At 31.3% G+C, this 11,526-nt stretch overlaps 1 protein-coding gene across 2 annotated transcripts in view; it reads right to left on the minus strand.

The window, feature by feature from the left end:
• The window catches only part of LOC135840777 (cell adhesion molecule 2-like), an 87,154-nt gene extending 77,856 nt beyond the window's left edge, over positions 1–9,298 (minus strand). The window contains exon 1 of one of the 2 annotated variants that reach the window (XM_065357451.1): positions 9,157–9,298. The gene's annotated coding sequence lies outside the window, so the exon portion shown is untranslated. Of the gene's footprint in view, positions 1–8,873 lie in introns of both variants that reach the window. The other variant, XM_065357452.1, reaches the window with a different exon arrangement.
• Between the last annotated feature and the right edge of the window lie 2,228 nt (positions 9,299–11,526).

Below are 11,526 nucleotides of genomic sequence, written 5' to 3' on the forward strand. Positions count from 1 at the left end.
TATGCTTTGGTGAATCCCGAACCCTCCTACGACATATCTCAGGGTACTCATTTGAAAATAAAATTCTTGATAAAGAATTTTACCTGCGATGAGCTGCCTCTGCCCACAGTGACATTTCACACTTCTGTTGAATTAAATTAAAATTTATGGAAAAAATTGAAATTTCGCTGTAGGTTGAAATCGACTGGAAAGTAGACATTATGAAAGTAATTAAATGTGATTTATCCTTCGAATTGATTTCCAGTATAAAGAGCGAATAACTTCTCGGTCTAAAACCTTTATAGCGTTCATCTTGCGATATAATTGAATTCCAAAATAAATATGAACAACGTAGGTAAGTATGTTTACTCGTACATACATTGACGTTGTTATATCCACTTTTCTTTCACTACTTAGTCAGAATAAACTATCATTTTGTATAAACGTCGTACGTATCTGTATATGCAAAAGTACGCAATATTGAAGGAAAAAGAAACGGACATTTTTCATACAGACTAAAGTCCCTATTGGTTGAAAGGAAAATCATCGCAACGAGGCGAAGATTTTTTTAATATTTAAACGAGTTGTGCTGAGGTGAAACGAACATTATTACTGTCTTCAATTTACATACTAACTAGCTTATTATGTTGATAGTGGCGTTAACGTTCACACTCGTTTAATATTTAACTTATTGTTTTGGCTACTGCGACGATGAGGAGGGAATTTGTTCACTATAGCGAATTAAGAGGACAAGGTTATTGCCTACCAACTTAATCCATATACATATAAGAAAGCAAGCTCGTCGTTCAAAGTTGAATTTTTTTTTATAAAATCGAATCGTTGATTGAAAATTTACGAACATGATTTGACAATTTGATCGAGTATCCAGTAATTTTTCAAGACCACCTGTTTACCTACCCTATAACTATATGCGGTGTTGAATGTGACCGAAAAACAAAAGCCTTCTGCGGTGAATAAAATTGAAAACTATACTTAACTTTTCATTTATTCTTAAAAAAAAAAAAAACCATGAATTTTTTATTCGTCTTTTATCCGTTAACGTCCGTCTATATTTGTAACATTTTTTTTTTTTAGCAACTTGAATGGGTGTAAAACAAGAATAAGGGCGAAGAAATGATTTTTTTTCTCAAAATAAAGCAAACAAACTTGGACAGGTATCGAATCTGTATATGTTTTTTTTATGCATGTACACATTTATACTGAAAAGAACTTATTTTACGTCCATCGTTGAACGATGTTCCGTCGTGGAACAAATATATAAAGGGAAAAAGACAACATATGTCTAAAATAAAATAATGATGTTTTTATGAAAAACTCTGACACACAAAATGGTTTAAGAAAAAATACAACACTACTAATGCTGCCTCCGACAGTTCAAAACAGAAAGAGGATATTTTCTGGTTTATGTACACCGAGTTGGCAATATCCGCTCCGATGAGTGTCTAATAAAAACAAACCATTATAAAAAAAACGTCGTAACGTTCTTTTCGTATATATGTTTGTGCACTTGTTGCTGACGAAAATTACGATTATTTTTTATTTCGTATTCATCAACGTAGGTATTGCGAAATGTAGGTAGGTATCGATGTCGAATTGGCATCGATTTCGATACGATGTAGAATCGATTTTCAGTTTCTTTTTTTTTTTTGCTGAAAGTTGACGAAACATATAGCAAAAAATTGTTATGAAATAGCAGCAGTCTTTCATCTCAGAAGGTCAAATTTTAAGATTATTTTAAGAGAGTGCATTTAATACGGGTGAGAATATTTTTTCAAACCTCACCACCTCTCTTCTCTCTCTCCAAAATTTTTTTAATATTCATTTCGACTTCCGCAGCGGGGGAAAGGGGGACAATGTGTGTAAAGAAAGGTAATTTTGCATTGTTTTTTACTTCAAGTAGTCTCATTAAACTTACAAGGAAATCTCGTCCACTCGTCATCTCCCGTTTGGCTGAAATTTGGCACATAGAAAGTGTGACATTTTTTATATCTAGACACCTTTTTCAAAAATATGTTGAAAGTTGGAGTGAATCAAAATGATTTTTTTTTTTTATGAAATGAAAGGCTCAAAACTTCGAGGAGGTTGTTTGGAAATTGAAAGAAGGGGTTTGAAACAAAAATGACAAGGACTGAAACAGTGATAAATTAAATTTCCAAACGTTTGTTTTTTTCTATGAGGGTTCAATTTTGAAATGTTTACAAAAAGAACTTCAAATTCTGAAATTTTAAATAGGACGCTCAAAACTTTAGAGGCTGAACAAAAATTTTTTCAATAAAAATAATGAGAATCGAAGTACTTAATGGGAAATTAAAATTTCAGTAATCCAATTCTCATCATTTTCCCCCTCAAAATCAAAAAGCTATATTTATAAAACATTTGTAAGAAAATGAAAATTTTGAAATTTAAAATAAGATTCTTGAAATTACATATGAGGTGCTCTATAGAGACTGAAGGAACAGGGGGGGGGATTCACAAAGAGAAAACGATATTATAGGTTCCATTTTTGAAATTTAATATTTGCAGGGCTCAAACCTAGGCCTACTCATACTCCCCCCCCCCAAATGAATCAAATTCAGCAACCAAAAAAGTTGAAAAAGTAATCAAAAAGAAAATATAAAAAGAGACTTGGCAATTATTTCTGAAAAAAAGCAAGTCTTTTGAACAATTTCGAAAAAAAACTGTCAATTTTGCTAAAGATCAGGATTTTTTTCAATTTTTGAAAAAACGAGGATTTTTGAAAATTTTTGGCAGAATGGCAAGACTGACAAGGATTTATTGGCAACAAAAAACTACTTTTTGGAAATTTCTGGTGAAAAAACGAAACTTTTGAGTGTTGAAAAAAAAGAAACTCGTTTTAGTAATTTTTCTAAAACACAAGAATTTTTGGAAAAAAGCAAGATTTTGACATTATCTTTAGCAAAAAGCTGGACTTTTTGACATTTATTGACAAAAAGTTTCAATCATTTTTCGTAATAGGTGCTTATTTGTCGAAAAAGCAATCAGACTTTTTTTGCTACTTTTTGACAAAAAACAAAAAAACGAGACTTTTTGGTAATTTTTAGAAAAACTACGGAACTTTTTTGAATAATTTTTGAAAAAAAAGAGATTTTTTAATGGGGAATTTTTCTAAAAAGCTAGTAGGTATTTTTGTCTATTTTTGAAAAAAGCAAGACTCTGACAACTGTGCCGAAAATCAGGACTATTTGACAATTATTGGTAAAAAATAACACTTTTTCTGAATTTTTGTTGAAAAAGCGAGCTCCTTAAAACATTTTTGGTGAAAAAGCGAAGCTTTTTTGGAATTTCTTGACAAAAAAAAATCGAGATTGTTTCAGTAATGAAATGAAACTTTTCAGTATATAGGAAAAAACACGAGATTTCTGAGTAACTTTAGGAAATAAGTAAGATTTTTCATCAGGCAAATTTCACTATAAAAATCGAGTATTTTCGTAAATTTGTTTGGCAAAAGCATTTGCAGAAAAATTCACTTTTTTGCATTTTTTTTCAAAACAGCGAGCTCTTCTTAAATTTTTTGGCAAACAAGCGAAACTTTTGGTTAATTTTTGGATATAAACATTCAGAAGTGGATAATAAATACATCGATAACTGGCAAGAAAAAGTATTCTAAAAGAGTCACAATGTTCAAATTTTAGCCAAACGCCCTTCCCTTACATTTCCTCGATGAAATCATATCAACATTACAAAATAAAAGTATCATCTCTAATAACCACTTCATGCGACCGGCACGAAATGAAAGAAAAATCCATTTTTAATTAAAGGGATCGTACAAAAAGACGACGAACTACGCCCATTCATTAATCACGATCACCTAGTTGAACAAATAATTTAAACGTGGACAGAACTCGATTCGTTTTCCATCATTCAATAAACATTTAAACATTCGAGTGAAAAAATAACCCAATCCCATACTTACACGTAAAAGGTAAAAAAGTTACCAGATACGCAAGATTCAGAATTTTTATAAATAATGTAAGATTTGTCGTGAAAAAAAAATCCAGTCTACCAGTAGGTATATAAAATGACATCAGACACCCTCGTAATAAAGCAGCATAAATAGCATGCTATGTATATAGGAAGAGAGCAAAAAAGAAAAAAAAACAAAGAGAAAATCGCGATGTTAAAGAATTCTATGAATTTTTAAATTAAACATTTAAAAAGTTCAGATTAGTTGGAAAATGTTGGTTATTTAAAACAGTCGAGATTGGCGTGCAAAAAAATACACCTAGTCTTTTTCGCATACAAAAGCAACGTGAATGCGTATTCGGTTTAGGTAGGTAGGTATGTAAAATCTCAATTCCACCAAATAACTTTTTCATGCTTTTTTGGTTCTTTAAGTGAACCTTATTTTTAGCTAAAGAATTGATTTCTTTTTCTCACCTCTTTTTTTTCACAACTTCAAACCAATACTCGAGAATTTATTCAAAGTCATCTGTGCAAAGAGTAGGTAGCTATAGGTGTAGGTGCGTTTAAAATTCACTTCGTCGGAGTCGGATTTTTCATTTGAAAGATTATAACCTCTTATTAAGGATACCTAGCTATTTTTTGAGATGAAAAATTATACAGCAACAGGTAATTAATTCTTCTTTAACGTACTAATCTTATTATGAATGTAAAATGAAAACATTTTTTTATTCCAGATCCTTGTTTTTAACCCATCGTGGAAGAGAAAACGAACTCCTATTGAATTTTCAAATCACATTTGACATACCTTTTATCATCTATCTATACGTATCGGATTACAGTCTAATTCAATCGTAGCAATATGTGTGCAAGTACGAGCATTAGGTGGAAAAAAACAAAAAAAAAGTGTTTTTTTGCTTTTATAAAAACCGATATAACTCTGAGTCGAATTTTTATTACGCTTTTAAAAATGTATACCGACTACGTGTATCCTTAGGTAATGAAATCAACACGCTGGAAATTTGATTCAAAATTTTTCAAAAAGTTGGATCTGAGTAGGCTTTTTTGAAATCGAATCTAATGACGTCTTCGTCGTTATAGGGATGTGAGAAAGGAAAGAAGACAGTTAAAATGTCATATAAGAACAATTTCAATTATAGAAAAACAAGGCTCGGTATATTCAAATGGAAATTTTTTCAAAAATTATATCCATTGATTTATTCAAGTAAAATAGTACATACCTATTGCACCATTCTAAGAAATTAACGTGGGTCATATGTAGATTTATTCATCATTGGATATTCTTGTTTGAAATTTTAAAAAAAAGTGTAAGCAATATCTAATTATCATAGGTATTGTAAAATTAAAACTTGACAATTTAATTATTTTTCGAGGTAAAATTTTAAAATAGATTGGGATTCATTTTGGAGCAGACCAATCAAAAAAGTATGACATTCGTACAAAATCCAGCAAGAGGATAAAAAATTGAATTTTTGACCAGCCTCAAGATGGAATTGAAATGAAAATCGCAAAATTAGTCATAACTTACTAAGCGAGATGTAAAAGTGTCTGGTAGTCAATTCAAAGCGTTTCAATGGATATTTGAGCATTTATGGACAGACATACCTACTCGAGCGAAATTCAAAAATAAAATAAATGGAAGATGTGGATGTGTTGCTTGAAACTTCAGAACTACATAATTATATCGAAAATCTCCAACATTCGGAGTAATTCATTTTTCATTATTTTAGGTGAGAGCTGACCTGACCAATCGTGAACTTGAAGCAAAAAACTGGAGAATATAAATATGTACATTAATGAAGGCTTTTAGAACGGTTTCAAGTGTCCAAATACATATCATTTCAGCAAGTTGGAATTACCTAAAAATCTTGTTGCTTTTTTTGCATAAATTTCAACTTTTTTCACAATTATTCAAAAAGTACAAAAAAATGATTTGCTCCTATGTGCTCTTGACATTTCAAATCAAGTTATTTTTACAAAAATTAATCGTCGAGGAAAATATATTTATGTAAGTATAAATTTGAACCAACACAAGTAGAAGCATGTTTCAGAAAATTGTCTCCCAGTGACCTAAGAGTTCGCAAAATAAGTTGGTACTTCATGGTTAGGTAACCCAAGATCAAAAAGGTCAAAGTTTCTTTGGCCACTTTGATGGATGTTTTCGAAAACTATAAAATTCAAAAATCTGATGCAAGCTTCAGAACAGCTCAAAACCATTACTAATTGATTTGAGAGATCGAAAGTAGGATAAAAACCTCAATTTTACATTCTTCTTTCAATCTCGATCATATATGTAGCTCTAATTAAAAGGTTATGGTTTTTCAGGTCTGAAAACCAAAACATTTTTTAACGATTTTTTTTCACTTCTACCCTCTGAATTATTTTTACGAAAAAAGAAAAGAAAAAAAGAATGAAAATTTTAGTCCACGTTGAACTGAAAATTGAATTGTTCCGGAGCCCCCCCCCCCTGCAGAAAAAAGTATAAAAACATTGAGAATTGCCAAATTCTTCGCCAGAATTTCTTCAAGTACAAAATAATCTTTTTCAAAAGAAAAATCCCTTCCAGACCTCCAAGCAATATTGTCACACAAGTGCAGAGTCTGTTTGGAGTATTCTCTCTTTCAAGTTGAAAAATTTTTAAGAAAAAAATTGCAATAAAAATTGCTACCTAACTATGAATTTTAATAAATATTATAACTAAACATAATATCTTTTTGGAAAATGTTTTAATCACTGTCTGAAATGGCTCTAAATAATCTTTCTTTCATCTCCTCTCCCCCCCCCCACCAACAGACCCTCAATTTTTCTTTAAACAGCGCTATCTTTGGAAAAACGAAAAAACAACAAGAAAACAAAAAAAAATCTCCAAAAATTTCCAATTTCCACATTGTAAATTTTTGAAAAATATTCTATGGCCTTTATTTTTTTTAGAAAAATGAACTTTAGGGCTCCAAAGTCCAAACAGAGAGTCGAATGAATATACGAGACCGAGAAAGATTTATTAAAAGAAAGACTGGCGTAGAAAAAATATAAGATTAATTATGAATAATGTCTTTAATTTATTCTTTTGATTTTTATCAACTTTATGAGACTCGATATACATAGGAGCAAAAACTACCTGGAGGAGTCGAGGAGATTTTTTTTTATAAAAAAAGGAGCGTATTCAAAAGAATTATGGCACATGAATTGAAAATGTTTGAAAATTGTTCTTCGATACCTAATTGAGTATTTTTGTTTTGATTTTTTCAACTTTGATGGCTCTGTAAGGGCTAAGAGGGAGGGAAATGATGCAAAAATTATACATTTTTAATAATATTTTTCAAAACACATTTTAAAAGGCCCCATGCACCACTTTTTCTGGATTTGGAAAAAAATCAAAGAATAGGGAATTATTTTTGCTAGATTTAACAATTTTAAGATACACAAATAGGTGAATAACAAAGCCAATGTAAAACTTCAAAATATAAGGACCATTGTAGAGGGTCGTTCTCAAAATTTTTAGTATACCAATACCTAATCAAGAGAATTACAAGCGAACAAACCAACGAGAGAATTATGATGACTTTTTCTCCCAAAAATCTTGAAAACAAAATTAAAAAGTCACAGCTAGGTAATGGTTTTTAAAAAAAATTTTCAACTGTGATCATTTTTGTCTTAGAAGCCCCAAGAAAAAGCTTCCTATGATGAAAAAAAAACTCAGCTAAAGAAAAATTTAAGAAAATGTGTCATATTTTATAAAAGCGAATAATCAAGATCAAAGCTTGAAAAATAACACGAAATCGATTCAAATTTTGGCACGAATATGATTTTTGGCACTGCAGGGGGATGTGAGCTATCCAAAATCATTAAGATGCTAAATTTTGAGGCATTTGTCTGCATTACACTGGAATTTGAAAACTCGGGTAAAAATAGTCAAATTATTAATACTATTGTCTATTGTCAGACTGTTAAAAACTTGCAAACAAATTGACTAATTTCCAATACCTAGACACGATCTTTCAATATTTCGTCCAACATTTAAAAACTTATAAAACGTTGCAATTGGTTCTTAATGCACATCAGACATTGAAAACTTTGAATAAGGTGACCCATTTCCAACAATTTGAGTTACAACGAAGTATAGACTTACAGAAATCGAGTCTCTGGCCTACGAAAACTTGGAAAAATTTTGCAAAGTTTTTATAAAATTAGCACCTACATTTTTATCAAGTTTCATAGCAAAAAACATATCCACGATGAAAAACTCTTCTGCAGAGGGGATTTTATACCCCCGCCCCTTTTTTTCGTGACGTTGGTTTGTTTCTGAACAGAAGAAAAATTGATTAGAATTTATGAGTAATAGGTACCTACGAGTATAAATTGATCGTTTTATGTTATGGTTATCAAAAACGATGAGTAAACTTTGGACTCGTAATCATTAGTTAATAGGCTTGCGATTGATTATAGTAAAGAAAAAAGCACTCTTGAGAAATTAGAAAAAAAAAAAAAAACAAGAAAATGATTTCATAAACGACGCGAAAAGAATAAAATCGAGCAAAAAATGATAACGATTAAAAAAATATTGAAGTCTGTATAATTTTTATTACCTAGCTTTCCACGATAGGTAGGTAGGTACTAGGTAGACTAATCATTCGCTATTAACTTGGTAGTTTTATACTTAATATTTATGAACACTTCTTACGAAAGTGCGGATCAAAAGCATTTATCCAGTTAATGAATCCATCAAAAGAGGAAAATAATCCGATAAAATGGAGTAATTTGACGTAACGTCATACGTCTGCATTAAATTCATTTTTTAAACGCAAACTTATTATTGAAGGATAAGAGTATGGAGAAATATTAAACGAATCTCGATCAAATATTTAAAATATCAAAACTTGGTAGGTTTTCGAGTTCGATAGCATAAAAAATCACGCATAAAATTTTCTTACACTGTACGAGAAGGTATTGCTAAAATTCGTAATTCGGTGTCGTCGTGGCTGACATAGGTAATTTTCCAACACATTTCCAGTAAAGTAAAGGTGCGTAAAACATTCACGACGAATTCACACGGTTTATTAATTAATCACAAAACAACCGTTTTGAAAAATTTACAAGTGTGAAAATTCGAATTCGCACAAATTGCAATTCGGCCTTCTGACGAATACGTAAAAATACATAAATTCTAGCAGATAAAAATCAAGGCCGAATAATCGGTTCGGTTTTGACACCTACCTGTTAAATAAATTCGAATTTAATCATGATTTTGAAACACGAAAACACGTGATTTCGCGAATGTTGTAGCCTCGAAGTAACGTTTCGCTCGTTTCGACGTCAGATTACAACTAAAGTACACGAAAATGCATCTCTTATAAGCGAGCTTTATACACAACGTTGTTGGGAAATGAATCGCGGAGAAATTTCAAATTAGGCATGCGCTATCCGTTGCAAATATATTCTTTGAATGTAACTGATAAAAGCTTCATCGAGGGACTTCCCTCTTTAACCGTTAACAGACATCGTCAATTGTGATTAACATAGAATATCTTATAACCCATGGGAGTTGTACTGACGAGCAACTGCCCCGAAGCTAGCCTAAGTTATATTACCTTTTGGACTACGAATAAAGCCAATATGATAGCCATTTTTTTCGTTCAAATAAATATATATACACGCCTCATATTGTAATGTTAATTTCTATCAATAACACTTTCTTGAATCGCTGCAACGTTGAAGAAAAATTATGATGCTCGATTTGCTACATAATCGATCGCAATTCGCAGATTTGGATTATTCGTGAGTCGCATGGGTAGCTTAGAGTTAATATAGGTAGTTAATCTATTGTTTGAAGATAACAACGCTGTGTTGGGATAGTTTCGAGTTTGCTTTTCTAATTCTCAAAAGAGTCGCCAGTTCCTGAAATTATTTCTCATTTGTTGCGTAGATTAGATATATAGGTAGAGGTACGCTCTATCCCTTATTCCTCTCATTGGGTCCTCTGAACCACCGAAAATACTTAAACAATATTGTCAACAAAAATCGCCATCGTCTAATATACGATTTTTTTTTTGAATTGCAGGTTCATTGAACATTTTTTTGGTCAGGGGAATGAATATTTCACCACTCGTAGGTACCCACCAGAAATATTTTGTTCCTAAAAAACGTAATTTGGAGAAATTGTAAGTAAGTATCAATTTATGGTTTTTTTTTTTTTACCAATTTTGGGTTTTGATAGTACCTTTAAATTAAGCTTCCAATTAAAAAGTCAGATTCTCAGAGAGAAATTACGAAAAATATTACATAATTATTTATGCAACTTCATAGGAGTTAGGTAGATAAGTGTTATTTCATGCCATACCATTGAAATGCCAGATTTTTAAATAGGAGTGAAAAAATTGAAATAATCATTAATTTTCAAATCGTGTAGTAGTCCAAAAAAATTGAAAATTAATTGATTAGAATGAATCGCAGAGTCAAAGCATTTTTTGTTAATGCCCATTTTTATGGTTAAGAAGTCGATTAAGAAGTTGAGTCAAAAATTTAGCTAAAAAACCTGAAATAAAATCAAAATAATTTTTTTTGGCAAATTAAATATAAATACCTATCAAAAATTTTGATCACTGACCGGTCTGTCTGGCTTTCCAAGGTCATCGGTCAGTCTATCTGTCTGGCCTCCCAAGCTCATTGACTCGTCTGTCTGATTTCTCATGGTCTTCTGTCTGGCCTCTTGAGGTCATTCACCCGTTCATCCGACTTCTTACTACCTGACATACCCTCTCATGGTCATCTGTTCGCCTGTCTGGCCTTTTGAGGCTGTCTGCGTGCCTGTCTGGCTTCCCAAGGTCAATCTGTCTGGCCTCTTAAGGTCATTGACCCGTCTGTTTGGCTTCTACACAGCTATCTAACTGTCTTCCTGTCTGGCCTCTCAAGATCGTCTATCCATTTCCCAAAAATCCAAAATGCAAATTGAAATATTGTAATTTGGAAACCATGCAAACTCTGAAAATTGATTAGTTTTTTCATAGTGTGTAGGCCATGCGAATTCTGAAAAATTGATTTGAAATATTCTAACTTGGAGGGCATACAAGCTTGAAAAATCAATTTGAAATTTCATTTATGTACCTTGTAGGTAGTGATCTTAAAACGCGCACAAATTCCAATTTGGATGTTACTTATTATTTATATTTATGATTTTCAACATGAGAAGTTGAGAAAACATAAAAAAATCAGCGCAAAAGCAGGCCAATTTGTCATAATTATTTTATTTGAAAAGAAAGGGGAAGAGGCTTCGATATTATTAGTATCATTTTTTTCCCACTAGGTTTGGAAAACATTTTGAGTTGTTTTCAATTCAAAATTTTTAAATGCTTAGATCTTTTCCCCAAATTTATCATGAGAGAAAATTTTTAGAAATTGAAATTTCCAAAACAAAAGAAGAAAGAGGAAAATTCAAAAATTATTTTCAAATGTTTAGATCCCCCCCCCCCCTCAAATTTATCATCACTTGAGAGAAAATGTTTAAAAATTCACATTTTCAAAAATATATACCTACATTTGAGAAGAAAATATTTTCAACACTCGAATTTATTTTCTTTTTGAAAATGC

Source organism: Planococcus citri, chromosome 3 (assembly GCF_950023065.1).
Source record: "Planococcus citri chromosome 3, ihPlaCitr1.1, whole genome shotgun sequence".
NCBI classification, from domain to species: domain Eukaryota; kingdom Metazoa; phylum Arthropoda; class Insecta; order Hemiptera; family Pseudococcidae; genus Planococcus; species Planococcus citri.